This window comes from Poecile atricapillus, chromosome W, assembly GCF_030490865.1.
Source record: "Poecile atricapillus isolate bPoeAtr1 chromosome W, bPoeAtr1.hap1, whole genome shotgun sequence".
Classification (NCBI taxonomy): Eukaryota; Metazoa; Chordata; class Aves; order Passeriformes; family Paridae; genus Poecile; species Poecile atricapillus.
Window position 1 is genome coordinate 16,275,421 of NC_081288.1, and position 27,590 is coordinate 16,303,010.

The 27,590-nt window shown below is 46.7% G+C and overlaps 1 protein-coding gene across 14 annotated transcripts in view; it reads left to right on the forward strand.

Moving 5' to 3' along the window:
- Positions 1-293: 293 nt before the first annotated feature.
- The window catches only part of LOC131591397 (liprin-beta-1-like), a 104,596-nt gene continuing 77,299 nt past the window's right edge, over positions 294-27,590 (forward strand). For 12 of the 14 annotated variants that reach the window (XM_058862036.1, XM_058862041.1, XM_058862039.1 and 9 more), the window contains exon 1: positions 306-394. The gene's annotated coding sequence lies outside the window, so the exon portion shown is untranslated. Of the gene's footprint in view, positions 395-15,401; positions 15,517-27,590 lie in introns of those variants that run through there. The other 2 variants (XM_058862038.1, XM_058862037.1) reach the window with 2 other exon arrangements.

Sequence of the window (27,590 nt, forward strand, 5' to 3'; positions counted from 1 at the left end):
AGGGAGGCGGCGGAGTCACAGTTCCTGGGGGTGTTTTAATCCTACACGTGTCACTTGGTACCCGGGTGAGGTTCGTGCCGCGGTGTTCAGCAATGGGCCGCACTCGATGATCTCTGAGGTCCCCTCCAGCCTCAGCGATGCTGTGATAGCCCGTGAGGGGCTCTGGGAACTCGCCCGTCCGCACCACCCCACGCCAGCTCCCTCATGGCCGGCCCCGGGAGCGGCGGCGGGCGGTGCCTCGGCCGGGCGGGGCAGAGCGGCGGCTCGGGGCCGGTCCCGGGGCCGCGGGCGGAGCGGGGCAGAGCGGGGCGGGCACCGAGCGGAGTGGCGCGGGCTGCCCGGAGCCGGCGGAGGCGCGGCCGCCCCGGGAGGGCTCTGCGCGGTTCGGCCGCAGGTAAGGGAACTTCCCGGGACCCGCTCCGACACCGCTCGGAGCCGAGTGCGGAAACTTCGTGTCCCGGCGGGATGAGCCCCGCCGTGCCCTGCCCCGGCGGCTCCTCCTCTGCCGCCGCCATGGCCCGGGGCCCCCGGCAGCGGGGTCGGAGCCGCCCCGGTCCCGGGAGCGCCGCGTGTGCCCGGAGCGGGGGGCAACGGGGGCTGCCCCGGCAGGTCCTGCCAGCCTCTGAACCCCGTGCCGTGTCCCTGTCCCCCGTGGTGTGTCCCTGTCCCCGTGGTGTGTCCCTGTCCCCGTGCCGTGTCCCTGTCCCCCGTGGTGTGTCCCCGTCCCCGTGCCGTGTCCCTGTCCCCGTGCCGTGTCCCTGTCCCCCGTGGTGTGTCCCTGTCCCCCGTGCCGTGTCCCTGTCCCCGTGCCGTGTCCGTGCTTCTCCCTGCGTGTCCCTGTCCCCCGTACCGCGTCCCTCTCCCCGCGCTGCCTCCCAGTGCTTTCGGCACTCCCGACCTTCTGTGCCTTGTTTCTGTGCTGGACCTGACGTAACTTTTCGGGAAGTTTTGGGGAGAGCTTGGCGGTCTCCCGTTTAATCTTTTCAGGCTCTAGTAGGACGCTTCAGGCCCTGGTGCTGTGAAGCTGCAGTGCCGAGTTTTATCTAGAGCTAACAACTGCGGCTTGATTTAAGGCCTGGGGTTCCTACATCCTGTAATTATTTTTCGAGGTCTGTTTCTGCTCGAGCCGTGACTTCTACCAGCTGAAATAGCTGTGCTTGCTCCCACCGTGGCTGGGCTGCAGCTGGAGCTGTAACAAGGTGCTTTTCACCTCTGTGCCTGTGTCTGGGGAGGAAGGGAAGCTTTGGTGTTCAAGGCTTGGCTGTGGTGTAACGCGTGTGTGCTCCCTCGTGTGAGTGAGGAGCACAGGGAAGAGTTCCAGGCTGGGCTTGGCTGTGCCTGAGCCTTCAGAGGCTCTGCTGGCTCTCCTTATTCTGGCCCAAGCACAGCCACTACCAGCAGCACCGTGTGTAGGCTCTGTGTGGACTGCACTGGCAGCGTATTGAGCAATACAAGTGTCGCTGCATTCCAGAAGGTAAACAGCACAAATGGGACATGGAGTGGGAATATTCTCCATGCTTACAGTGTGGAGCTTTGGGGAGGAAGATGTCTGAGAGTGTCAGCTTGGGATTTATTGCCTGTATTAAAGGGAGCAGCTGTATCTTGAGGCTTTACGTTTGCAAAGGACGTTAAGTAGAGGTTTCAGTAAAACTGGTGCTCTCAGCGAGGCAGCGTGACAGGTTGGTTTGGGAGCCTTTCTGGAAAGTAGGGAAGCAGAAACTGGGTTCAACTCTCTGTTTCAAGTGCAGCAAAGACTTTGTCCCCTTAACTTCTTCACATCGCTAAGAAATGAAGAGCCCGGGCACTTCCTAGATTAGTTTAGTACCCGTCCCAGTGCAGTTTTGGATTTAGCACAGCTCCTTGAAAAGCTGTAGCAGAGATCAGCTCCTGGCAGTGACAGTGACTGTCAGTGGTGTGCCCTGGTGCTCACACGTGCGGGTTGATGTTCCCATGCCAGGAGGGTGAAGTTGGTGCTTGCTCCTCTCCTCCCCGAAGGCAGCAGGAGCCCCATTTGCCTGGCCGTGAGGGGGGCCCTGAGGAGCAGGTTCCCTCTTTGGCAGCCCGCCTCCTGCTTTGAGCCCTGGGATTTCATCCATTTGCTGCATCTGGGTGCAAGAGTTGTGCTGAGGAATGTTGAAGTTGGTTTGTCCTGTGCAGGTGTGTCTGCAGCAGATCCAGGCTCTGGAGGAAACTCAGTGAGTAGCATTTCTGCTTGTTCCTGACACGCAGGGTGGGGTGCCTGGAAACCAGGGATGTTCCATGGGGCAGGGAAGCGTGGTGAATTCCATCTTTTTTCCTACTTAGATGCGAGTCCTGTTCCCTTTCTGGGTTGTGCTGCCAGTGCAGTGTGACACACAGCGCAGGAAGGAGAGCGGTGCCGCTGAAAATGTCTGTGGAGGTGCATGGGGAGGCTTTGCCTGTGACCCGTGGCAACAGGAGGATAATTGTTAACATTCCTGGAATGACAGCCATTCCCAGGAGTCTGAGGTTCCCAGGTGGTGCTGCCGGCCTGTCTGGTCCCATTGGTCCCCGGTGATGATCAGGACAAAGTCTGTCACTGCTCCCAAGGCAGGTCAGGGTGCCCTGAGCACAGGCAGAGCTGTGTGCGATGAGGTGCTGGGTGCGCTGTCCTTGAGGAGGTTTAGTCTCTTGGATCCATCCAAGCGGGGGTTCTCTGATGTTTCCCCACTTAAAGGAGCACTTTCAGTGAAGTGGAAATCCTTCCCCTGAAGAGCTTTGAAACCAAGGAAGGTTTAGTCACTTTCTTGTCGGTGGAGCGATTGCATCAAGGCAGGCCTTTGGCTTGCTGAGCACAAGGGAGTTGCTGTAAACTCCTTTGAGGAACTGACTGATTCTCTTTGTTGTGCTTTGTATGTGTTTTCCTGGGAAGATGGAGGGAGCACGGACAGGGGACCAGATCCCAAATCTGGGAGAGATGTTCCAAAAACATATCCCTGACTCTTGAGGTGGTTCAGAAGGGATGCAAACCCCCCAAAATGCCTCTGACTGGGGAGTCTGCTGTTTTGCAGTAGTTGTCAACAGAGAAAGTAGGAGCCCAAATATAAGGCAGGATTTAGGGGGGCAATAAAGCATCCTGTGGTCTTAGGGATGGTCAGCAAAGCCCCTGTCCCACTGCTGAATTTTCATGCCCTTCCTCAAGGAGGTGCTGGTAACTTTTGCCTCAGCTGCTAAGTGGTGATGTGCAAGTTAGGTTAGTGTATCTGAGACAGCTTCTTCTCGTACTTACCTTGGTGACTGTAAGGGCTTCAAAGCAAAACTGAAGTTATGTGGCTGCTTTAAAGTGTACAGTTATGATCTGACCTATTTCTGCCTGGCCAAACCACATCTCTGAAGTTACAAAAGCAAGGAACATGTTTATTGGAAGGTTCAGGCAGGTTTTGTTTTGTTCTCTTGTGTGGAATGTGTGCATACAGCTGTGCATTAAGGATACGTAAAAACACTTAATACCTTCATAAATAAAACTACTTAATACCTTCCTGTAGTAGGAACACTATTACACTGAATAGTGAACCCCTTCCCACATAAGTAATTGTGAGATCCCATTAGTCATCCCATTCGTGACCTAGCTTTCAAATGCAGCCCAGAAGAGGTGAACTATATTGCCTTGCCTCATGCTCACTGCTGGTCTTTATGCCCACATGTTTATTTAGCATTTGCTATAAATTCCCACCCTAGCTGAGTGAAGACAAGGTGGTCATTTTATGACAGATTCAGAAATCACAGGTAGCTCTTTGGGGATGTCTGGCTTGCAAGCATTAACCTTTGCATCATACAGAAAAGGCTCTGTGCTATTCACCAGAGATTACATCTCTTATTATGTATTTGGAAATGTCAGCATCTAATGCAGAATGAAAACTTGGTCGTCTTGGAGGTCAGTGTTTTGCTTGCCATGGGTTTGTTACCTGCACTTGTGTGTTTCAAATTTGAGGCAACTTCAGCAGAGATCACATTAAGTCCTGACATCTCTCAGTGGGTTTCTGGTGGGATCTTTGCTTTGGATCTCCCTCTCCCTAGGGAGGGTGCTCAACTGTGAACATACTTTGGGATGTAGGAAATGATGCATTTTTCTATCCTCTGCTTTTATCCCCCCTCCTCTCTTTCACAAATTGACCTGTTGTTCACTCAGCTCATACTGAAGACTGGCTGTTTGTTACTTTTCTAGTAGTGCTTGGTGCCAAAGTAGTACTTTATTTGTGCATAAAGAATGGAATTTCATATTACTAATTCAGTCCTCACACTGGATTCACAGTTGCTTTCCCATGGCGTGTATTGCTCTTGCTATGGGCACATAGAATTTCCTGGTGTCCTTTAGCTTCCAGTGCACTTTGCTCCTCTGTGACTTCTGCAATACATGAGGAAAGTGTGCTGGATTAAAGCTTTTTCCTTTTTCCATTGGCTGTCCTTCTGTTTCTGTTAAAAGGCCAAGAAAAACCAATTGTCTAAAAAGCCAATTTCTTTCCTCAGTGGAACTATATTTAAATGCAGGTAAGAAAAGGCAGAGCCTTTCTGTTCCCTGCCCCTGCCTTGGTCATCTTTATCATTATCCCAGCCCAGAGCACTGAATGCCATGTCCAGTCCTTGCTTGGACACCTCCAGGGATGGGGACTCCAAACCTCCCTAGGTAATCTGTTCCAATGCCTGACCACCCTTCCCATGAAGAAATTCCTGCTGATGTGAAACCTGACCCTCCCACAGCTTGAGACTGCTCCCCTTGTCCTGTCCCTTGTTCCCTGGGACCAGAGCCCAACTTTCCCCAGCTTCACCCTCCTGTCAGGGAGTTTTGGAGAGCAATAAGGCTCCCCTGAGCCTCCTTTTCCTCCAGGTTAAACTCCCCCAGCTCCCTCAGCTGCTCCTCATCAGACTTGTGCTCCAGCCCCTTGCCCAGCTCCGTTCCCTTCTCTGGACACGCTCCAGCCCCTCAATGTCCATCTTGCAGTGACAGGCCCAGAACTGGACACAGCACTGGACACACCTCACATTGGTGAGGCCTCGCCAGTGCCCACAACAGGGGGACAGTCACTGCCCTGGTCCTGCTGGCCACACCATTGCTGACCCAGCCCAGATGCCATTGGCCTTCTTGCCCACCTGGGCAGGTGTTGGATCATGTTCAGCTGTTGCTGACCAGCACCCCCTGGTCCTTTTCTGCTGGGCACTTTCCAGCCACTCTTCCCCAGCCTGGAGTGATGCAGGTGGAGAACTTGGGTGAGATTGGGCTGTGTAGTCCAGCCTTACCAAACCAGTGTACCTGCTGGTTGTGAGTCCTGTGAGCTCTTGCTGTGGAGTGCTCAGTCCCTTTGTGCTGACAGAGCTGGTACTTCTGGAGAGATCTCCTCACTAGAGGTGCTGGCTGGGAGGAATTGTTTGTGGTAAGATGGGGATGCTCCTGTTCCCTTCTGTGCCTCTGCATCATTAAGCAGTGCAAGTTGTATCAAAGAACAGCACCAGAGGCCACTTTAGCAGTCTCTGGCTTGTGGTGTTTGAGAGGAGATAAAACCAACAAACCCAGTGGCTTTAAGCAGCCCTTGGCAAATATCTTCATGGCAATCCCTGTTCCAGCAGGCACAGTGTTGTAACTCTTGCATGAATAAAATCACCTTGCCAAATGGTACCTGTGCACAAAAGGCTCTGAGGTCAGGTGTGCTGATGGAAAAGTTAGTTTGTGCTTCCATCTTTCTTTACAGGCTTTTCCCCTAAATATTAGTGGAAAACTGAAGGCTGAGACTTGAGCCGGCTGCTGCAGCATCTGAACTCCGAAGTGGAGAACTCTGTGCTGCCAGACAGCTGTCGAATTGTGTCACAGATGGGAAAAACCTGATAACCACTTGTGTGAATCAGCATCTTTGAAATCCAACAGTTCTCATGGTTCCAAATGTGATGGATGTGGGAGAAGAACTTTGCTTTCTTGCTTTGTTACGGACACATCAAAATAAAAGGAAATTATAATGGTCTGGTCTTCCCTGCTTGCCTCAGACTGATCAGTGCTGAAGCAAAAGCATAGGAAAATCAGGGTATATTTTTTATGTCAGTGTAGAATTAACCCCAGATATCCATGGGCACTGCAGTGCTTGTGAAGGGAGATACAACATACACAATTTATGGCTGGTAACAGAAAAAATACTGTAAAAATAACTGTAAAATCACAATGTAAAAGCAAGCAAACTGCCAACCAACCAAGCCTCCAACCTCCTCATTCTCAGATGTTTCCCTTGTTGTGCTCTGTTCTGAAGACAGAAACAAGAACCCACATGTATTTACCCAATCAGCACCAGGATCTGTTTTGGGTATGAGGGAAGGCAGTTCCTTTCCTTGGTGCTGTGGCAGCTGTGCACACAGCTGTCCATCTGTTCTGTCAGCAGGCGTGGCCATGGGGTCTGGTTCTCTCCCAGCTTTGTGGTTCATGGACTGAGTGTCCAGAGTAATCCAGAAAGGCTGTTTTACTGAGTCTTGACTTTATATTTTCTCTCTAAAGTGTGTGTACTCACTGACTACAGCCAGGTAAGAAGTTTTTACAGAAATACAGCCTTTATGAATCATGGGAAAGGTGTGAGCACTGTTGAAGGGAGTTAGCTATTTAGACTAGCCCAGGTCATGCAGAGTGTAAGGGATGGGGAGAAGAACCTGCATCCTGTTTGGAGGCTGGTCTCCATGTTTTTGGGTGTCATGAAGTTGGTGTGTGAAGATGTCTATAAGATGAAATTAGGGTTCTGCGGAGTGTAGTGCTGCTAATTAATGTCTGTTTTGAAGTGCAGGTGAGAAGAGCTTTTTTTTTTTTTTTTTTTTTGTAAAAAAACAACACCCTGAGCTGTTGGTGTGTTTCTGAAAATAGTTGTGATCTCATGTGGTTGTAGCCCTTTTGATCTTGAGTTTTGTACAGCTTTGCTGTGTCCTTACACAGCTGCCATGGCTTGGTAAAAATCCCTCTGGCCTTATGGAGACTGTCAGAGTCTGTTCTCTGTTAGGCTTGGATCAGGTGGGCTGCTCCTATGGAAGAAGTGCTGTGGTGACAGGGAAGGGGAGCAAATGCCTTGGGATCTTCTTAGTGTGAGGGTGAATGGGTACTCATAGACATCAGCTGTGTGGTTGTGTATTGCATGATTTTGGAACATTTTCTTGGGTCTTTGAAACACCTATTTCCTCTGCTCTCCTGGCTTAGGTTTTAGATCTGTGCTAGAAGTAGGATGGATTCATCTTTGTCCATCCCCAGTGTTAGGGAATCTGTCTGGCTGTCTCTGAGAGCTGCTGTGTGCAGGATGCTGGGGGAAGGCAAGGGCTGGGGTGTGGGTGAGGCTATGGCTGTGTAGGAACAGGGAACATTCCTGGTGCTGGAACCTGCATTCCAAACTGGAAAACATGTGGGAGGTGGTGGTTTGATGGCCATTGTTTGAGAGCCTGATGGAGAGATGGGGACTTCAGTCATCTCTCCTTTAAAATGCTGTTTATTGCCTAGACTGGGTCACAGCAGTTGGGGGTTGTGGGTGAGCCTATAGCTGCTGGCTGTAGGCAAGCCATGAGTCCTGAAGCCCCTTTTCTGTTCATGTTACAAAGCGTTGTATCTTTTTCTTTTGCTGTGCATCTTAGTACATAACAACCAATCAGCATCAAACACAATACCTTTACATTTATGTATAACCTATTGAAACTGCTAAAATGACCATATTATGTTAGTGACTAACCAATCATCTGAGTTAGTAGTTACGTGTTAAACTTTGAAACTTGTTTTGCAGTGGAAAATTCTTCTTGCTTTGGTAAAAAACATCTTTCTGTCTGCCTGTTCTTTTTTACTTGGTAGAAAACATGACTTGTTTGAAGACCACTTAACGTGTTGGACCTTTGCCATAAAACCTTCTTCTAACTGACTAAACCTTTGTTCTAAACCTTCCAACTCGACTAAACCTTCGTTCTCTCAGCTGTTTCAGCAACAACTGTCCCTAAAAACATCCTTTATATATCAAAGCTTGCTTTCATTTCTAGAGAACTTTCTGCTAAGCATTCATATCTGTAAAACTTTTCTGTTAAATTTTCATCCTCCCCGACAGGCCGTGATGCTCAAACTTTTTCTCTCCCTCATGTGCTGAATGCATCTTTGTAGACTTTTGTTCAGTGGTGGGGGAGGGATGGTACACAGAGCTCCCTTTAGAAGAACCAGAGAGAAATTTTATCCTCCCCAGGAAAAGCAAGGTGCTCCATCCCACAGCTGACAAATCCTTTGTATGATCTGTACCTTGGGGACCTCTGAGCTGTGAGGGTGGACCTCCACATCGTAGCTGGAGGCTAAAGTAGCCGTCCCTGGTGACTTCCCTCACGATCCAAGTTCAAATGTCTGTTCTCCTGGACCTGCATATGCATCATAGGCAGTGTTGTTGCGTTAGTAGCCTACAGAGAGGGAGGGGAGGACGTGTTGGAGCAGCTAGGGCACACTGAGTGTTCCCCATTGCTGCCCACAGCTATTGGCACAGTGGAGCAAGGGTCTTGCTGAAGAAGAGATGGGTGTGTTCAGCAGCTGATCTCCAGGAAAGGCTTGTCGCAGCTGGTGACTCCTTGTGGGTTCAGGTGCTGGCTTTGTTGTAGCATCCTCTGTCCTGCTTCCAAACCAGGATTAAGCCAAGGAAAATATTTCTTTACTCTTAGTTTAAATCCCTGGGAAGGTGGTTTTGCATCAGAGCAGACTTGAAAAGGCTTGTAGTTGGATCTTAGAGCCATCAGCATTTTCTTTTCCCCTCCACTTAACCAAAGTCAGTTTAATTTGTGACAGCACTTGTATTTTGTTGTGTTTGTAAAGGAAACATCGCAGGGGAAAGTTCAGAAATATATATTTATATTTCTTGAGCTTAAATTGGATCTAAGAATTTGGATTTTGTATTGTTATAAAGAAAGGCTGGATTTTTTTTTCTATATTGCATAATTTTTGTTTGGTTTATTGTTTGTTCTCCTCCAGAAGGAACATATACTTGCTTACCTTGGTGTCCACCTTCCCTTGGATGTGAAACATGTTAACTAACAAGTCCTAACCAAAAGCATCTTCTCAGAGGTTTCCACACTCCTGCTGGAGCTGGTGTTGGACCTCCTGTGTTGGGAGGGCCACTGCAATCTCTGATGATGCTGGACAGAACTGTATTTTCTGGAATATCTTTAGGATGTTAGCAGCAGGAATTTGGATGCTGTAGGGGAGTTGCATCCCGTTGCAGGGAGGCACACACCTCCCTGCCCTCCCTCCTTGGGAGGACTGGTACCTGTGTTGGTGAGGGTTCCTAGGGAGGTGTGTGCCCTGCTCTGGGTGAGTGGGAGGACTGTGGCTGGGTTTGGGGTGCAGATGTGCCCCTCTCCTTCCCAGTGCCTGGGGAGGGGTGCATACAGCCATCCAGTGGCATGGGGACACTGCAGTCTCATGGCTTGCAGCTGGTGGGTAGTGCAGATTTGTGATACTGCTGTAATGCTGGGATGCTGCTGGCAGTGTTGGGGTGGTGGAAACATCTGGGAGTAGCTGGCTGCAAGATGGGGTGAGTCATGGGGCTTCCCATGGATGATTAATTCTTCCCATCCTTTCAAACCTTCACAAGAGTTAAAAAGGCAGCATTGAAGATGTGGCTGCATATCTGGATGGACATTATGTGGACAGAGCAGTCATGGGTTTGTTCTGCAGCAGCAGCATCTTGCTCTCTTTCCATTTGCAGTAGAGCTTGAGAGTGTCCTTTTGTTGAGCAGTCATGGGGCTGTAAACATAGCCTGGAGATGAGAAGATTGAGATTTGTTTTCAGGGTGGTGCTGGTAAACTTCCTGTAGCTTGTGGTAGAGATAATTCTGTAGGTTCTAGCTCCATTGTTGTGGCTGGGTCTGAAGTGAATTTAAGAAAAATGTTTTGGTTGAACAGGCTTTCCTTTCTGTTTTATCCAAAGGGAATATCTGTTCAGAGCCTGGTCTGTTGTTCTCATTACTGAGGGAGTTTCTGAACAAGACCTAATTCCATGATTATTTGCACGTCCTTATCTGTGTGACACAGAGTTTTCCAGGTCAGTATCTCATGTTTCAGATTCTTTTGTCATGGTGTGCAGTCTTAAATCTGCATATGCAGGAATGATTTATCTTAAAGGGTCAATAAGGTGAAAGGCATTTCTCTCAGCGTCACTTTGGGCAGAATCAGCTGCTGAGGACCAGCAGTGCTGAGCTCACAGCAAGCTCTTGGGCTGTTGTTGGAAGGAGAGTGAAATGCAGAGCTGTCCATCATAAAACTGTAATTCCTGGTGGGAGTGGAGAGGAGGCACTGATTACCTGCAAGGCAGGTCAGGGATGAGACCTCCATGTAACCTGCAGAGAGGGAGGGGGAAACATATTGTAGCCCAGCATGACTCTGAGGGTGGAGGCCCACCATGCCTCCAGAGAGATTTGTGTTGGAGCAAAACCACAGCCTGGCCATGGGAAGGGCCTCCTTTCATGCAGGGTGATGGCAGTGGTGGCTGGAAATGCTTTTCCTTTTGGAGCTCGTTGGAAGACAATCCCTGTTACGTGTGTGTGTGTTTATCTCCTTTTTTTGCAGAAGTATCAAAGCCAGGACCAGGTTCAAGGCTATCTTTTGCAAGGAGCCTCCATGCTGATGTCTCCATCTGAAATCTGTTCCCATTTTCTTCAGCTTGTTGCTCTCAGGCCTCTCGGTGCTTGAAACTCCCCCTCCCTTCCCCACTGTTCCAAGGAATTTTGCAAAGAAATCAATAGCTGTCTAGTTATGACAGCAAAATGAAAAAGGCTGTAACGTCTCCATAGCTACCTAAAAAGTACTTGTAAAATGCTGGTGGAAGAGAGTGCCCTGGAATTATCCCATGCATTCCTTGCACGCAGACTGAGAATCGTTTGCATTAGTTAAGTAATCGCTGCACGCCTGTCCGGTGAGCAATGTTTGGTTACGGCAATAAATTTTTGTTCCTTAAACCCTGTGAAGCTGAAAAAATTAATTTTTTTTTTTACATAGAAAATGAACTGATCTGAACTCTCTGTAGATGAACTGATTGTAAATGGACCAGTTTAATCCAGCTTGTTTTTTTTCTTGTGTTTCATGTAGCATCTGAAAAGAGACAGCTTGTGGCAAATTAGCTAGGGTGAGACTACAAAAAGATTGAATTATTCCTGTTTGAACAGTTCCCAGCATGCAAGCACTTGCTGCTTGGCTTGTACATCATCCGGCTTGCCAGGGCTGCTGTGATAGAGGTGAAAGTAAATAACCTCCTACTGGAAATCTTGTTTTTGCTGTAAAGGATGATTTATTCATTCACCAGTGAAAATACCACAGAGATATGATGAACAAAAACTGTAGTTGCTGTGTGTTTGGCTTTCTTGCAACAGATGTCTCTCCGTGTTGCGTTTCTGAGCAGAGAAGATGTTTGACACTCTGTCCTGTGCTCTCCTAGGAAGTCATTTTGCTCCTGGTGGAACCTGGTGCTAGTGTGGCAATGCAGTTGTCAGAACAGAGGTGTTGTGCTTGGTGTGTGTGCATGCCTCACTCTGGGGCATGGCAGCAGAAAAACAGGCAGCAGAGTTTAGGCAGGGCTGAGCTGACTGTGGAGCACCTGGAAATGCAGAAGGAGTTGAAACAAGGGGATGTTTCTGTAGTGGCTTGCCTTGATATACTGGTGTATCTCTGTGACTCTTTCAGAGGGGAAGGACTCTGCAGGCTTGAGAGCCACAATATAAGAAGGATGCGAGGCTTTCAGAGAATGCCCAAAGGAGAGACATGGAGATGGTAAAAGGCCTGCAGGTGAAGCCACACGAGGAGCAGCTGAGGGCACTTGGTCTGTTCATCTGGGGAAAAGCAGACTGAGGTCAGAGCTCACAGCAGTTCTGCAGCTTCCTCACGAGGGGAAGAGGAGGGACAGGCCCTGAACCCTGCTCTGTGTGACCAGGGACAGGACCTGAGGGAATGGTGGGAGCTGTGTCAGGGGAGGGTTAGGGTGGGTATCACGAAAAGGTTCTTTCCCCAGAGGGTGCTGGGGCACTGAACAGGGTCCCCAGGGAATGGCCATGGCCCCAAGGCTGCCAGAGCTCTGGGAGTGTTTGGACAACAACCTCAGGTGCAGGGGGTGATTCTTGGGGCCATCTTGTGCAGGCCAGGAATTAGACTTTGATGATCCTTGTAGGTCCCTCCCTATTCAGTTCATTCTAGTACTAAAAAGGGTAGGGAAGCTACAGCATATGTGGTAGTATGGGATCAGGTACCCAGTTGTTTAGGACAATGTGTCCAGCTGGACTGCTGATGCTAAATTGGAATTTGGCTGTGATATTGGAGTTAATTTTTCTTAGTAAAAATGTTAGATATAATTTTTTGTATGGCTGTGGTAATTAGGTCTGGCTTTGCTGTTGCACATGGTGAGGAACAGCATTTCTGTTCTTCAGATCCAGCTGTGTTCATGTACCTCCTGCAGAATGTGCATTTGGGAGCAAAACAGGGGGTCTGTCTCTGTGTTAAAAGGAAGTAATGGGGTCCTAACACCTTCCCTTTGTGCCTTACTTTGTTGTCTCTTTGCCCTGAGATGTGGAGCCATTTGTGGGTGAGGTGTTACTTGCTGTAAGTGGAGTGAGAAATAGGAGTGCTTTCCATTAAATACCTGCTAGAGCCAATGAAAATCCCATTTCTGCTTCTAGTCAGAGTTCCACTTCACATTGTTTGACTTGCCACGTGTTCTTGGAAGAGAGAGGTGGTTGGGAATGGAGGCCCAGTGATGGTCTAAATGGAGATGCCTTTGCTGTTATCCCTTTTGTCTGGTCAAGGTGTTAGGGGGATGGTTGGGAAGGGAGTAGGGCACCCTGGTACCGAAGGGGTAGTAGGGTTTCTGCTGCTGAAGTTTTTGGGCATGGAAATGAGTGGCAAGGAAACAGGTCCCCCAGGGAATATAGGGGGACTGGACTGGGCTTGTTGGGTGGTGAGAGCCTCACCTGAGCTGCTGCCGAGGAGGGGACATTGCTGACTTTTGGAATTGACAGTGCCACCTGCCATAGGGTCCATCCTTTTAGTGCATGTCCCTGCCCTCCCACAGGCACACAGGGAAATTCAGAGTGCTGTAATTCATGGTGTCCTTCCTTCAATCCTTCCTATCTTGCCTGTGCTGCAAAGTTTTGAGGCAGACGTTTTCCTCTGGTATCTAGGTCCCCATGCCTGGATTTTGTTGATGTTTATACAGAAGCTTGAGGGCAGCCAGAGGTTCTGTGGGGTCGGATAGAAGCCATACGTGAAATTAATCCAAATTAAACTGTTAATCATTCCCTGATAAAGCGGAGGTTACAGCACAGACTCAACATGTTGCATAGCTTTGAGACTATGAAAAATAAAATGTGAATCCTCCTCTAAAAGTTGGCTATCCCTGTTTGAGGCCTGATGAGGTTTTGAGACAAGCCAGTACGCCAAGCTCGCTGTGTAGGCGTTTGTGGGAAATGAGGCAGATTTCTGGGAGGGGACGTGTGGTTACAGGGAAGCAGAGGAGTGCTGGAGATGAACTAAAGTAACTAAAAATCTGTGGGGCTGCTCATGGTGAATCTGTGGACCTGCAAACTCCTCCCTGTGGAGGAGGGTTATGTGTCATGCTAATGTGGGCCAAACTGGAGCTGCTTTGCCTACATGATGGGATTTTGTATCCCACTCTGTATGTCAGCTTCTTCCTGGTGCTCCACAGCCATGGAGTATGTGGCAGGGATGTGGAAGGCAAGGGAGAGCAGTCTGGTCAGGGCAGCTTTCCAGTGAGTGGGTGACAGCCCTATTCTTGTTACAGAGCCTCTGGTGGAGGAAATGCTGGAGGTTGATTGATGGCCAGGCTCTCAATGGGAAGCTTGGCATTCCCTAGGGCAGTGTGAAAACGTGTTGCTGGGACTGGCTCTGGCCCTCGCCCCCTTTTCCAAGCACTGGAGTGAAGATGTTTTGGGCCTCCCAGCAGTGGTGGTATTAAGGAGCCATCATAGGCTGGAATGATTTTCTCTGGATAGAGTCAACGACAGCTCCCAGAGGCATGGGGCTTTGCTGGCTCATGTCTTTGGAGTGGACAGATTTCTCCCAATGAGGTTTTTAGGCCTCTTTAAGAAGAAAAGGTGTACAAAGATACGCCTGCTCAGGAAGGTGTGCTGCGAGCAGTGGAGGCAAGAGATGGACCAGTGCAGTTTTGCAGATGAGTTTATTCTGGCCTTGAACTGTGATCCTCTGGAGGGTTTGCAGTGCCACTTGCTTCTTTAGGGCTGGGAATGGGCAGGGCTGGATGCTGCCACGGAATTTGAAACTGCAGGCCAGCCCAGGAATGCAGCAGTGCTTCTCCAAGGGAAAGAGCTTCCTCTCCTGCCCACACGGAGCTTGTGTTAGTCTGGTGGCTGTAAATAGACTTGCAGCCTTTCTGCAGGGCTCTGATGGCCAAGGAGAGGCAGCTTCTGAGTGGAACACTGATTCTTAGCTGTGATCCTGTGTGCAAATAGAGCTTGGAGCAGAGGAGCAATTCTATATTTCAGTCTTTAAGTCATGCATATTGATCTCTTTCAACACTGCTTAGGAATAAAGGATCAAGGAAATAACTGCTGGTGGCAAGGAAGGAACTTTGTAACTCCATGCTTGTGAGTCCCTCATTTCCATGGGCTGTATACTTGGCACTTGGACCATATTAAATACTTGTGTTTGGAACTCCAAAGAAGAGGCTTCCCCTCTAGACTTCTTACTGCGAACCTGAATGCAGATGCTGCCAGCCAGGCTGTGGAGATTCATGTCCAGCTGTATATGTACTGAGGAGGAGGAGAGATGTTATTTTGACATCTGCAAAGGCAATTTGCTAAAAACAGGCTAAAGCCCATGAACCCAGGCCCAGGAGTGAAAGTAGTTGTCCCATAAGTCTCACTTGATGCATCTTTGGTTTTTTTTTTCCATAAGGAATATTTGTTTGGAGTACGCTCCGTGTCTCAGTGTTTGCAGAAAAGCCAGTTGCTCATGCTGGAGCTGATGCTGTGTGGACAGGGCCAGACTGAGCTCTTAACTCCACCACTCATAGCCTTTGAGGCTGGGATAAGTTGCCTTCCTTGTTTTCACTGCTTTCCTGCTATCAGGGCTTGTGTCTGGCTTCTTGAAGCCTTTGTGCTGTATGAGGGCAGACAGAAGTCCTGTCTGAGCAGGAACAACACTTTTTGGGGAGGCACTGCCAGTCAGGTGTCATGTGAAGGAGTCAGTGCGTCACAGCAAGGCCTTTCCTAGAGCTTGGGCTGCTGGCCCTGGCCATGTGTTATGGGTTTGGTAGGGGTGATTCCTCACACACAGCCTTTGCCCCTGAGCTACTTTGTGGTTTTGAATCCTTTCTATACCTTAATGCTGTCTTTCCCTGCATCTCTTCCTCTCTTGTGTGCATCCTGTGAGCTGACCTGTGCCAAGGAGTCCCTGCTAAGACCTCATGCAGGTTTTGGGAGTGGAACCACCAGGCTCCCTCCTACGCAAGGCTGGGGCCTCCGGCAGTGCAGAGCTGGCTTCGTTTTCAGGAAAACAGGATAATACAGGTCGGTATTAACTTGTCTTCACAGAGCTGGTCCTGGCTGCAGCTCAGCTGGGCCATAACTGGTAGAGAGAGAAATTCACAGATTTTAATGCTGTGAAGAGAGAGCCTGTGCTTGGCTGTGTTTTCATAACTGTTTTCTGTCATTGACTGCACGCCTGGAATAGTAGGAGGTAGTGTTACGTTTCTGGACAAGGCTTTGAACAAGATCTGCTGTCAGAATAGCTTGATAAACTGCTTACTGTGATGCAGAATGCTGGTCTGTCATTTTGCAAATTGAATTGCTGGGAAGCTCTTATGATTATTAAAAGATACTTTGTGTTAATTTAATTTCCTGTAAAAGACACAAGCTGGGTGATTTAAAGAAACAAAGCAAATGCTTAATCAAGGTAAAAGCAAAAACTTCCTATCCGTGTATATGCAATGCTTAAATATTGCCTACTTCTAATGATATCCTGTGCAGGGACAAAGTAAAAAATTACACATAAAACCCCTGTACTTTAAAATTTGTCAGTTTTGAAGAAAGCTGGAAAATGAGTAATGAAAGCCAGGCAAAGCAGGAATGAAGAAAATACTGGTTTAATATCTTCTCTGAGCAATGAAAAGCAGGAAATTTTCCCCTCATTGTATTTTAAATGAGTTTAAAACTGTGTTCCAGGCAGCTTGTGAACAATCAAAATTCAGGGATGGTTTTGTGAGCAGAAGGGCTATTATTTGGGCTTTCTGGCTGGGTTCCAGCTCAAGGGATCTCAGTTGGGGTAAAATACCTCCTTGCTATAGGCAAGCATAACTGTTGCCTCCCTCTCCTATTCCTCAGGGACTGGCAGCCTCTCCTCCCATTTTTTTCATGCTGATGTCCTTCAGAATTGAGTTAAGCTTAAGTGATCTCACTCACATATATTGAACTTGACTCCTGCTAGCAGTGAAGGGCTCGTGTGCCCAAAATACTGAGCTACTGTCTGGCCACTCTTCCCGTGGTGAGTGGCTGAAGAGACATATTCTCAGCTGTGTGTCCCAGTGGAGCTGGACTCTCTCAAATGAGTCAAACATGAGGGATCTTGGGCATCCTTTGCAGGAAGAATGCTGCTCTGGATAGCAGTAGCTGTGCTTTTAAGGATGCCAAGGGGTCTGAAAGCTTTATATGCAGCACTAAACTTTTAAAACATGTAAAACATTTAAAATGTCTACAATGTTGTGTTGCTTTCTGAGTTTGTCCACAGAATATGATGGAGTTATGGGAATACTTGGAGAGCTTTGGGGTCCCTGAGTGTTGGTGGCCTGCAGTGGTGCTTAGGCACTACTTAATGTGCTTACTCAAACATTTGCCTGTGTCTCCTGCCAATTGAAGTTAAGCATTGTGCTCGAATTCAAGATGTAGATGGGAGAGCAAGTCAGGGACAGTGCTGGAGTTAATTCTTCAATGTAGACAAACTCTCTGGTAATCAGTTTATCTAAGTCCTGCAGCAGTTTCATTAAGGTGCTGTTTTATTAACTTTGTGTTGTTAAAGAGCTTTACAGTCTCTTGTTACTGCAGACTCTGCTCTAAAGGGGTCCTAGTATGGCCGGGGTTAGAAGGGACCTTAAACATCCTCCAGTTCCAGCCCTCCTACCAAGTGGACACCTTCCACTACCCCAGGTTGCTCCAAGCCCCGTCCAACCTGGCCTTGGACACTTCAAGGGATGGGCAGCCACAGCTTCTATAGGCAGCCTGTGCCAGAGCCTCACCATCCTCACAGGGAAGAATTTCTTCCTAATTTCCAATGTAACCCCATACTCTTTCAGTTTAAAGCCATTCCCACTTGCCCTGTCAGTATGTGCCCTTGTTAGAAGTCCCTCTCCAGCTTTCTTGTAGCCCCAGAAGGTGCTTTAAGGTCTCCCTGGAGCCTCCTTTTCTCCAGGCTGAGCAACCCCAGCTCTGAGTGTTGAGAGAATCCTGCTACCGTGTATGACTTGAGCGGGTCCCCTTTGCAGGACAGCTCTGAAGCGTGGCTCCCTGCAGCCCAGGATGGCTCAGTTGCTGTGAGGGGTTCCTGTGTTGAGGTCTCTGTGTGTGCAGCATGGCTGTACCGAGATGTCCCCAGGCTGTGACCCTCCTAGTGCTCCCAAACTGGACGCTGCAGGTCACAGGAAGTACAGCTGCATCGCTTGGAGTCTCCTCAGATCTTTAAAAGGATTTCCTGGGAACAAAGGCTCTTCATACTCTTTTTCTTATTTGTTTTGTTTGGTTTTTGGTTTTTTTCTTCTTCTGCCTGCTAGTAATCTTGTTCACTGTTCTCTCCCTTTTTAAGGAGGTTGGGGAAATAATAGTTTCTTTGTTGTTTTAATTCTGACCTAAGTTTGCCATGATATCTGTAGGGCAGATAGATCTTTTTGCTTCCTCCTGGCTTAAGAATGCCTTTAATTTAAGGAAAACTATAAATTTGAAATAACAAAAATTACAGTTTGACAATTATTAGTTAAGAAAATAGTGATGTAATGAAATGGTTACTAAGAAGGAGCAGTGGGAACAATTGCATGTTCTTTCCTTTATTTGTCGTTTTCCTGGCTCCGCTTTCCAGAAAGCCCCATGCTTTGCCAAAATTGGTTCTTAGTCAGTGCAACTGTAGTTGCACTATATATAGTACTATATAGCCCCATGAGGGGCTTTAAATTTGCTTTGATATCTTCCCTCATGCAAATGATCAGTTCCATCAAATTTAGATTGAGCAAAGGCAGAGGGGACAACTGGTGAGGAGTTGCAGCAGAGTCCCCTGCTGCCCCATCTGTCCCAGAGCAGTCTCACCTCACTGGAGCTGCCTGCCAGGTGTGCCTGCCTGCAGCACAGCCCTTCTTCCCCCTGGCCAGGCAGTCTGGAGCACTCAGAGGGCTAGTGGGCCATAGGGATAACTTCTCCTTGCAGCCCAGATTAAGGGCAGCATCCTCAGGGAGGGCTCTCAGGTGGCCATACAGCCACTTTCCTTCCTTTTCCCACCCCACTCTGCCCGTTCATATCACCTTGGGGATAATTGCATCTGTTTGGGAGAGCAGGGAGCTCCAGCTGCTGAATGAGTGGGTACATGCATGTCTGGATCATTCTCCCTTGGTGTTTGGGGCTAGACTGCATCTTCACAACTCTGACTATAAAGGATCTGTGACTGACATGAAAAAACTTGAAAACATTAAAAATTGGTTTAGCCCTGACCTGGCACCTTCATACTCTACTTCCATGACATGCAAGTGTGAGCATCAAGAACTTGGCTTTCTGGGACTAATCCAGCCTTGGCTTGAGGAAGTGGATATTTAGGTGGTGCTCCATTAAGTCAGTGCTATAACTTTGTAAAAAGTGCCCTTTGAATCAAATCTGGTTCCTTTATGCTGAGACAGAGGGAATGAGTAGTGTTGCCCTGGGTTAGCAGACTCCCCTGCTTATCTTGTTCAATGTTCTCTTCCCTCCTTGACTTCACAGTGCTGTCAGGTCATATCTCACTTGGGTCCTGTGGTTTGCATGGCTGCCATGTGGGAAATCAGCTGCAATCCTCAATCTGCTGCAAATCTGATGGAAAACTCTGTTGTTCAGCTTTAACAAGGAACTGAGGAGACTTGTAGTGGCTCACTGACCTTTTGAAAACACACTGAGGATGGATTGTGCAAAGTTCAATATTCAAAACCATATCCCACACTCTGGCGTGTTTGTTTGATCTGTACTAACAAAGCTTATTTTAAACTCTGTATCAGCATCCTTGCATTGAGGCTGCAGTATTGCCTCTGGATTTATTACAGGCAACTTCGCAGTGTTGGATTTGCATAGGCTTAACAAGGTTACAATGTTCAAGTTTAATTAAAAGTAGTAGAGCCTTTGGATAGGAAGTCAAAACCTCTATTGTTAATACAGTGTAATTAAGTTTCTCAGTACATAGTAATTACACAAAATTCACTGTAGTATGGAAAGACTGTTTAGAAACAGAAGCATAGAGGCATGTAGAAGGAGGCTTTTGCAAATACAACTGCCTGAATTGTTCTACTCTTTAAAAACCATTTTCTTCTGTCTTAAGTAGTCCTATTTTTGCTGTTCGGAGTTTGTAACTACAGCCTATTCCTTTGCTTGGTGTGGGTGGTTTTAAACAGCTAAAGCTCTGAGGTTTGTGTGTCATGAGGTGCTGCAATCCAGTCATTCATTTTCTCTTCCTTGGTGAGTGTTTACGGAAATTTTGAGAGTTCATCAAGGACTTGGACTCATCCACAAGCAAAATCATCTGTCATGAACACTCTTGGATTACAGGGAAGGCTGGATACAAATCTGTATTCTCTTTTTTTCAATTTACTTGTAGGGAGTGGTAGTTAGTGCAAGACAGTGATTATTTCAACAGTGACCTTTTCAGCATCCAGCATATTTACTGTCCAAAAACTGTTGGAAAAGCTGTAGTGAGATGGGTCTTTAAAATCTGGATTGCACACACAGAACTGGAGTCTGAGCACGGAGTAGCAGCTCTGGGTTTAGGCTGTCTTTTGTTGCTTCCCCTGAGGGAAGCCTGGAAGAACGAGGTGAAATGTGCGGGAGCTCCTGAATGGGTTGGCAGCAGAGCCCTGAACCTGAAGCCAGAGCATGCTGTTGTGTGATCACCAGACATTAATTTTAGAGCTACAGCTCTGGGGAGACACACAAGTGCATCATTCTCCTGCTGCGTGTGGTGCAGGTGTCTGTCCTGCTCTTCTGTCCTGTGCTCATTCTGAGCGTTAGGTAAACTCCATTTACCCTGCTCTGTGTGGAGAGTTGAATTCTTCAGTGCTGCAGTGGTGGTTTGTTGGGTTTTTTTAAGAAGGAAGTTCATGGATTTATTTTGGCAAGCAACTCAAAGTGCACTCAGAGATGTAAATTCCTAAATTACTCGTCTTTTCCACACAAAACTGGGTAAAATGTAGGGCTTCTCTCAGATATTTTCTAATGATCAAATGTATCTGGCTTCAGACTGAACATCTGAAAGAAACTTCTGGGAAGGACAGCCTTGGAATAATCTGCAAGTGAAATCACTTTACAGCCCTCTTTTGTAGTACCAGGGGAGGAGGAGAGTGATTACTTCTTAGCAAATTAGGCTACATAAAAGAACTCTATATAAAGATTATAAGTGCCCTAATGAGTAATAATCAGTGATGCAAGCAGGGGAAATGCATTACCACCAGCTGCATTGCTGCCATGTCTGTGAGGATTACTGGGGTTTAATGAGGACCTGTGGGAAGCTCTTTCAGTAATTCCATCTTGCAGGAGGTGCTCTCTCAGCCTGCAGGTCCCCAGCTTGCATGAAGAGCAGGAGGAAATCCCGAATTAAAGAACAATGTGCATGTTGGGAGCCCTGTGCTTGAGATGCCTTCTTTGCAGAAGAGAGGTAGCAGGCATCTCTGTATGGCAAGTTGTGCAGTGCTGCACACACAGCTCATACAGATCTTCCCAATTTTTCCTTCTCTTCCCTGTACTTCATTTCTTGTGTTCTCCTGGTTCATATAGACCACCCTCTGTAGAGCACTGCATTGATGTAGTCCTCTCTTAAGCTCATCTTGACCTGCAGAGCATCAGATTTAGCAGAGGATGCCAGTTCAGTGTCTCCGAGACCTTGTCTTTGCTGGGCTAGAGAGATGCTAGCTACCTAAAGATAGTAAACAAGGAATGTGTGGGAAGTGAAGGTTGTCTTGCAGCTCAGCGGCTAAAAGGTTTTATAGAAATCAAAGTTTTTGCGAGTGATGACTTGCCCTATAGATAAAGCAGGAGCTGTGTTTTACTTTTTGGTCAGGTATGGAAGGCTGTTTTCTCCCCTCATAGGTTTATAGGATTCTTAGAGGAAATTTCAGGATAAAAGGAGCTGAGACAGAAGGTCATAGATCATAGAATAAGTCTCTCATGTTGTGTGCAGAGGGATCTCTAATGAGACTCAATGACTGTATATAGTAATGAGGGTGGATTGCAAGAGGTGAGAGATGTGGTGACTTTCCCTGGAAAGATCTCTTGGAAAGATCTCCTGTCTCCATTGCTTCCACCATCTCCTCCATGGGACAGCAGCACATGCTCCTGGGTATGGCTCAAAGGGACAAGACCCTGCAGCCTTCCAGTGAGAGGCTTAGGTTTCACCCAGCCCTTCTGCACAGGGTGTGGATCTCCCTGTGCTTCACAGCCTCTCCTGAAGATGGTCCCTTCCCCAGTTTACCTGGTAGAAAATAATCCGTTTAAGTGATATTGAAGTCTTTTTTGCTGTCTCTCAAATTTTATACAGCAGTTAAAAATCTGTTTGGCTGAATTGTTGGACTCTAGGAACATCTGTTTGTAGGATGTTTAATAGAACATTTGTGGGATGTATCCTGCTTCTAATATTAGCTCTTCACATGGGAAAGATGGTTATTAGGTGATTTCTAAATGAAAGTATAACACAACAAAAACTTAATGGTGTACTTGTTTACCCTCAGCATCTTCTAAGTAGCTCTTTGACCACATCTGACCTTTCATTTTGGAGTCTAAGCAAAGTTTGCCTCTTTCCTTAAAAAAACAAACAGTTGCTCTTCCACAAAACAAATCAACCAGTTAAATATGAAAAAAATTATTTATCCATATTTCATGTGAAATATGAAAGTGGCTCTCACTGAGCTGGGGTCTGCTTGGCTGCTATGGTGGCCAGGGCTTGTTCTTCACAAGCTTTCACTCTCACTTGTGAGAGTGAAAACTGGGTGAATGAAGTAGGAGAGTTTATTGGACTAAGTTGAGTGGAAAGCTCATAGGTGAAGATGCTGCTTTCTGGGGGTCAGATATACAATCATAGACTGGTTTGGGTTTTAAGAGACCTCAAAGATCATCCAGTTCCAACCCCCTGCCATGGGCAAGAACACCTCTCACTATCCCAGGTTGCTCAGGGCCCAGTCCAGCCTGGCTTTGATATCCTCATCTGACTCTATTTCAGGATGTGGTACAATGAATTTTGTTGGTTGAAATTCATTGTGATTTAAGGCTTATTGTTTTTGTGGAGTAACTTTCCATTTATGCCCAGTCTCTGTCTTGTTCCCAGGCCCGGTGTTTGGAAGCTCTTTTCTATAAACCTCACCACATTGCTCCTGACACACTGCAGTGCTTGGCTCAGAGTCCTGGGCTGTGGATGCCAGCACATTCTATTAATAAGTGGAGCCTGACTATCCCAGCTGGAGAGAGATCCCCTCATCACATCCATGCTCCTGGCAGGACCAGTATTTTCCCCATGTTATCATCAGGACATGTGTTGCTCTTGGCCTGGGGTGTTTGCAGGAGCTGTTGTGGCTGTCCTCCAGACTGGAGGCTGGCTGAAGTGCCCTCTGACAAGTGGTGGATGTGATTTTGCATATTATGGCCTTGGAGAGCTTGGGGGGAAGCTGCTGCTGGTGACTTTTTAACTTGCTGTGTAATTGGTCTGCACTTGGAGTGTTGGTCTAGGAGTGGAAGATGATTCTGCATCTTGTTTAGCTCCTGAGTCTTGTACTCTGTCTGCATCTCTTCTGTGTCAGAAACTGCCTCCTTGATATTTTCTCTGAGAGAAAAGCTACTTCTTCTGTTCTTGCAAGACATTGATCTCTTAAAAAAGGCAGACTGAAAGCTAATGAAGTTTTTTCTCTGAGAATAATGCTCTCTAACTGTTTGTGAAATGGTTTTTAATACTTGTGTCAGCATCCTTGTTCATTCCTTAACTAAAGTGCTGTAATAAGTTAGTTATAAAGCAGATTCCTGAATAAAATTAGGAAGTGGGACTAACTGTATTTGCCACTGGTAGCCATGGGACTTGCCCTGAGGTTGCTGATGGAGCAGCTGCTGCACCAGCCAAAGGAGGGAGTTGCTGAATTTCTGCAGTAGCATCTGATCCTGATTCAGCCTGAGAGGCTGATTTGAATGTGTCTCCTCTACCTGCATAATAATTTCTCCCAAAGGTGTAGGAATGTGACACCTGTTTGGATCTCTTCGACTTCTGCCAAATGTGGTCAAAACTGACAAGCAAGTTGAAAATTTATTAGGGTGAGGACTGACAAAACCCACTACCACATAAGCTTAATTTCCTTAAGAATCCAGGCCAGAAATATATGCTGAGGGTTTTATTCTGCAATCATGTGCTTTAAAACTGTGTGGAACAACGTGATTGTGATTCTGATGGTATTTTCAGGATTTTTTGCAGTGCATATAAAAAAGCACAACAGCTGAATCCTGATGTGTGCATGTGTATTAGCATGTAACCAACTTAAAAGGGATGAAACAACCCAAGTGTCTGCATGGAGAGAAAACAAAATACATGTATAAAACTTATTTGTGAAGCTGGCAAATCTGAATTTCTAGGGTTTCCAACTCTAATCCTTTGGCTGCCTCCTCTTGACAGCAGCAAAGGGATGTTATTTTGTTCCTTTTCTTGGTAAGTGCTTTTGGGTTTTGCTTCTTGCAAAGCTTCCTCCTCACTTCCCAGATTTGGAAACACAGAGTTGGGCTCTGTGTGCTTCAATAATAGGATTCTCTAAGTTTGTGGCGATTGGAGCTATTTAAGTTCCTTTGAGGAATGTCAAAGTATTGCTGCGAATGTGAAGGATGTGAAGGATGCCCAGAACAATTAAGGGTAATTGCAGGACAGGCATGTTCCTGGAAAGTGTCGTGGGGAACTGGAGTGGTTTAGATTTGCCAATTTGAGTTTCCCAGTCAAACTACCACATTAACCTTATGTGAAAGCCTGATGCCTTTTGGTCAAGGCATATCTTGTGCTTGTTTTGAGCAGAGTTGGGAAGGAGGACAGAAAGCAGTATGGCAACACCTGTGGGGTTTAGGAGATGAGCACCACTGACAGAGCAGTGCCTTTTGCATTTGATGGGGTGTGCCAGGGTTGAAGGGATGAGGGACATGGAGGCTTTTCCTGGCTCTTTTGCATATGTAGTAGAAGAAAACCGAACTGGTGCCTGAGAGAGAAACACTTTGATAATCTTCCTGTGTTCATTAGTGATAGCAGTGTTTCACTGTGATATCTTGCCCTAAAGAAAAAGCAGTTTCCTCTAACAAAACTCTAGCAGCCTCTGCTTGCTTTGGGTTGTTGTCTGATAAACAGGATCCATGGCTTAAATCACCTCAGTGTCAGCAAACGTTACACAACTCTGAGGGGAGAACACTGACAGCACCAGCACTTGGTGCTCTCAGATCTATCATTCTCTCATATCTGATTCCACAGACTTATCATCACCCTGCTTCAATAACATGAGTTTTGGGGCAGGAGATCTTCAGTTAAATTAATGTGGTAGTCTTCCATGTTTTTCAGACAGTTTTGCATCTTCCATCAACTAACATCTGCATTTTCATAGGTGATGAACTGCATAATCTGTTGCTTTAGCTATGGCTTGTAGAATTAAAACAAAGCACTAGCTGACAGAAACTGCATACAGTGGCACTCCAATTCAGAGATGGACACAGTGATTAATATGAAATTAGTCATAGATTAGTCATATTTTTTCTTTGTGTAAATCATGTCTAGTTTCACTTAATATCTGATAAGTTAGTGATTTGAAAGCTTTTATTTAAACCTTCTGTAGTTTGTTCTTGTTGCTGGTCTTAAAAGTACTTCATTGAATGGTCTAATCTTGTGTTACTCATCTCTGACTCATGAGATTATTCAGAATATTTTATTATGCTTCCAGAAAGTGGTTCTTTGCCGTGGTGATTGGCTATGTTTTCTGCATCCTCCAGTGCTGCTGTGTTGATTCAGTGACTTCTGTGCATGTACATTTTTCAAATCTACTGTTTTGTGGTAGGAAATGCTGTGTGAGCTATCAGCTGGTTGGGTCCCTGGAGCTAATGACGTGGTTAGTTTTGTCCAGGCCCCTTTAGTTATGCCAGACTCCCTGGGTTTGGATCAAAACTTGTTTTTTAAGCTCCAGGTTGGCACTTGCTGGGCTGGTAAGTGCCCACGTTTTGGGTTTCAGCTGTGGGTGCAATAAGACCCAAAACCAGACTGCCTTGTTACAGTTGATGCTGTGTGATTTTTGTCTGTGTCAAAATGTCTGGCCTTCCAGAAACCAAAAATGAAGATAAGGGCTCAAGTGTCTGTGTTTTCTGTTCTTGCCTAATTTATCTGAGTGCAGCTAGCCAGTCCCAACATAAATAAGAGATCTGCTACATGGTCTGAAGAGGCTGAAGAATGCTTCCAGGGACAGGGGGATTTAAAGGTGAAGGAGGTTGTGTTGGTGGGTGATACTTGGGTGTATACAGATTGAGGAAAGCATACAAACTGCAGTCCTGATTGCTTCCATTAAGATTCAAACCAGCCTTTGCCCAAAGGCCTTTTACAAAAAATCATGCCATTAGTGTAAGACATGCATCAGTGGCTTTTTCCATGGAAAACCATTAGGTCTCCAGATCATTCAAACTGTTAGTGTTTCTTCCTTGCTTGGCTTCTTGGCTTTAAATACTTCTCCCACCTTTCCAAGGCAAGATAACTGGACAGAATCAGCTTGCATCAGTGACTTCCTTGGAACTGCATTTGTTAATAATTTTTCCTTAGTAATTTTGAATCCTGTTGCCTGTGGAAATTTCTTTTAAAAACGTAGGAAGAATGTCATAGTAGCTTTTTAATTGAAATATAAGCAGACAGACATGAGGCACATGTGTGGGAAGGAGCAGTAATTTGAATTGTGCTGTGACTACTTGGGTCCCATGTTTCAAAGTAATTTTTTAGCCTTTAGTAGAGAGGTGGGGCTCTTTCAGATCTTGTATCTCAAAGCCCTGCTTTTCTTGATCAGAAATGATTAGGCAAAACAGATCTTTATTTTTATCTAGTAAAGAACAGACATGAATCCAACTATTTGTTTGCAGTGCTCTTGCGTTCTTCTGGAAATGTTCCTGAAACAAAGCTCCTAGGAGTCACAAAGCAAAGAAATAGTGCTGCACCTTTCTTGTTCAGCTGTGTCCCTAAACACAGTGCAACATGTGATTTTTTTCAGGTCTTTGAGCACAGGGCTGTGTCCTGTTTAAATTCACACAGCGTGTAATTAATTGCATGCAGTTGTGTGTCCTGAATTTAAAAAAGAAATGGGTGGCTATTGCAGAAAACATTTGATTGGCAAGGTAAAATATTGCTGCTGAACATGCAAGATTGTGGGAGTAGGATTTGCATTTTCTTCCTGGTTAAGAAATTAGAGTCTGCGAAAGAAAAAGACCATATCGTGTATCTTTCTTTCCTGGGGATACTGAAGAGGTTCCCCCAGGGTGTTTATACTTTGTGATCTCTCTATGAAAGCAAAAACCCAATTAACTCTCACCTGGTTTGCCTAGTCCTGTTCTTCTTAAATGATCATTCCTAACAACTGGCTCTTGGTTATGAGTGTGGTTTTCTGGGAGGTTGTTTTCTTCATACTGAAAGTGAACTTGGATTGAACTTGATGGAGGGTTTTGCTCTTGCTGTCAAGGCTGGAGAACCCCCGGTCTCCTGTGTGCCCACAGGTCAGGGCTGTGTGTGACATGGGAGCAGCTATGCCCTCAGCTCCTGTTCTTGGATGATAATTTACCCTTCCAGTTAAGCTGGAAAAGCCCCACCCTTTCCCAGAAGTCCCAGTTTTCACTCATGGTCCTGAACACCAAACTTTCCCTGGGGGCTGTCAGCCTGCCTGGCATCCTAGTGCAGGGTGAAGCCCCCTGGATCTGTGTCCTGTGCCCTGTTCAGGCTGGAGAAATGCTGGGATAAACCTCAGAGCCAGTCCTATAGGAAATACTTCTGTAAACAGTCTTCAGAGGTGAGGGTATGCAAGGGGGGGTTTCTTTAGCTTAGTGTTAGGGGATGTCTGGTAGGGATAGTGTTAGGGTTTAACCCCAACCAGCAACTAAACCCCAAAAAGTCACTTCTTCACTCCGTTCATCGTGGGATCAGGGGGAGAATTGGACGGGTAGAAGTGACAAACCTTATGGGTTGGGATAAAGATGGTGTAATAAGGAGGGCAAAAGCTGTGCACACAAGCAAAGGAAGGAACTAGTTCTCCACCTTCTATGAGCAGGCAGGGGTTCAGCCATCCCCAGGAGACTGGAGCTCCATCACAGGTAACAGTGACTTGAAAAGACAAATGCCAGCATTCCAAACATCC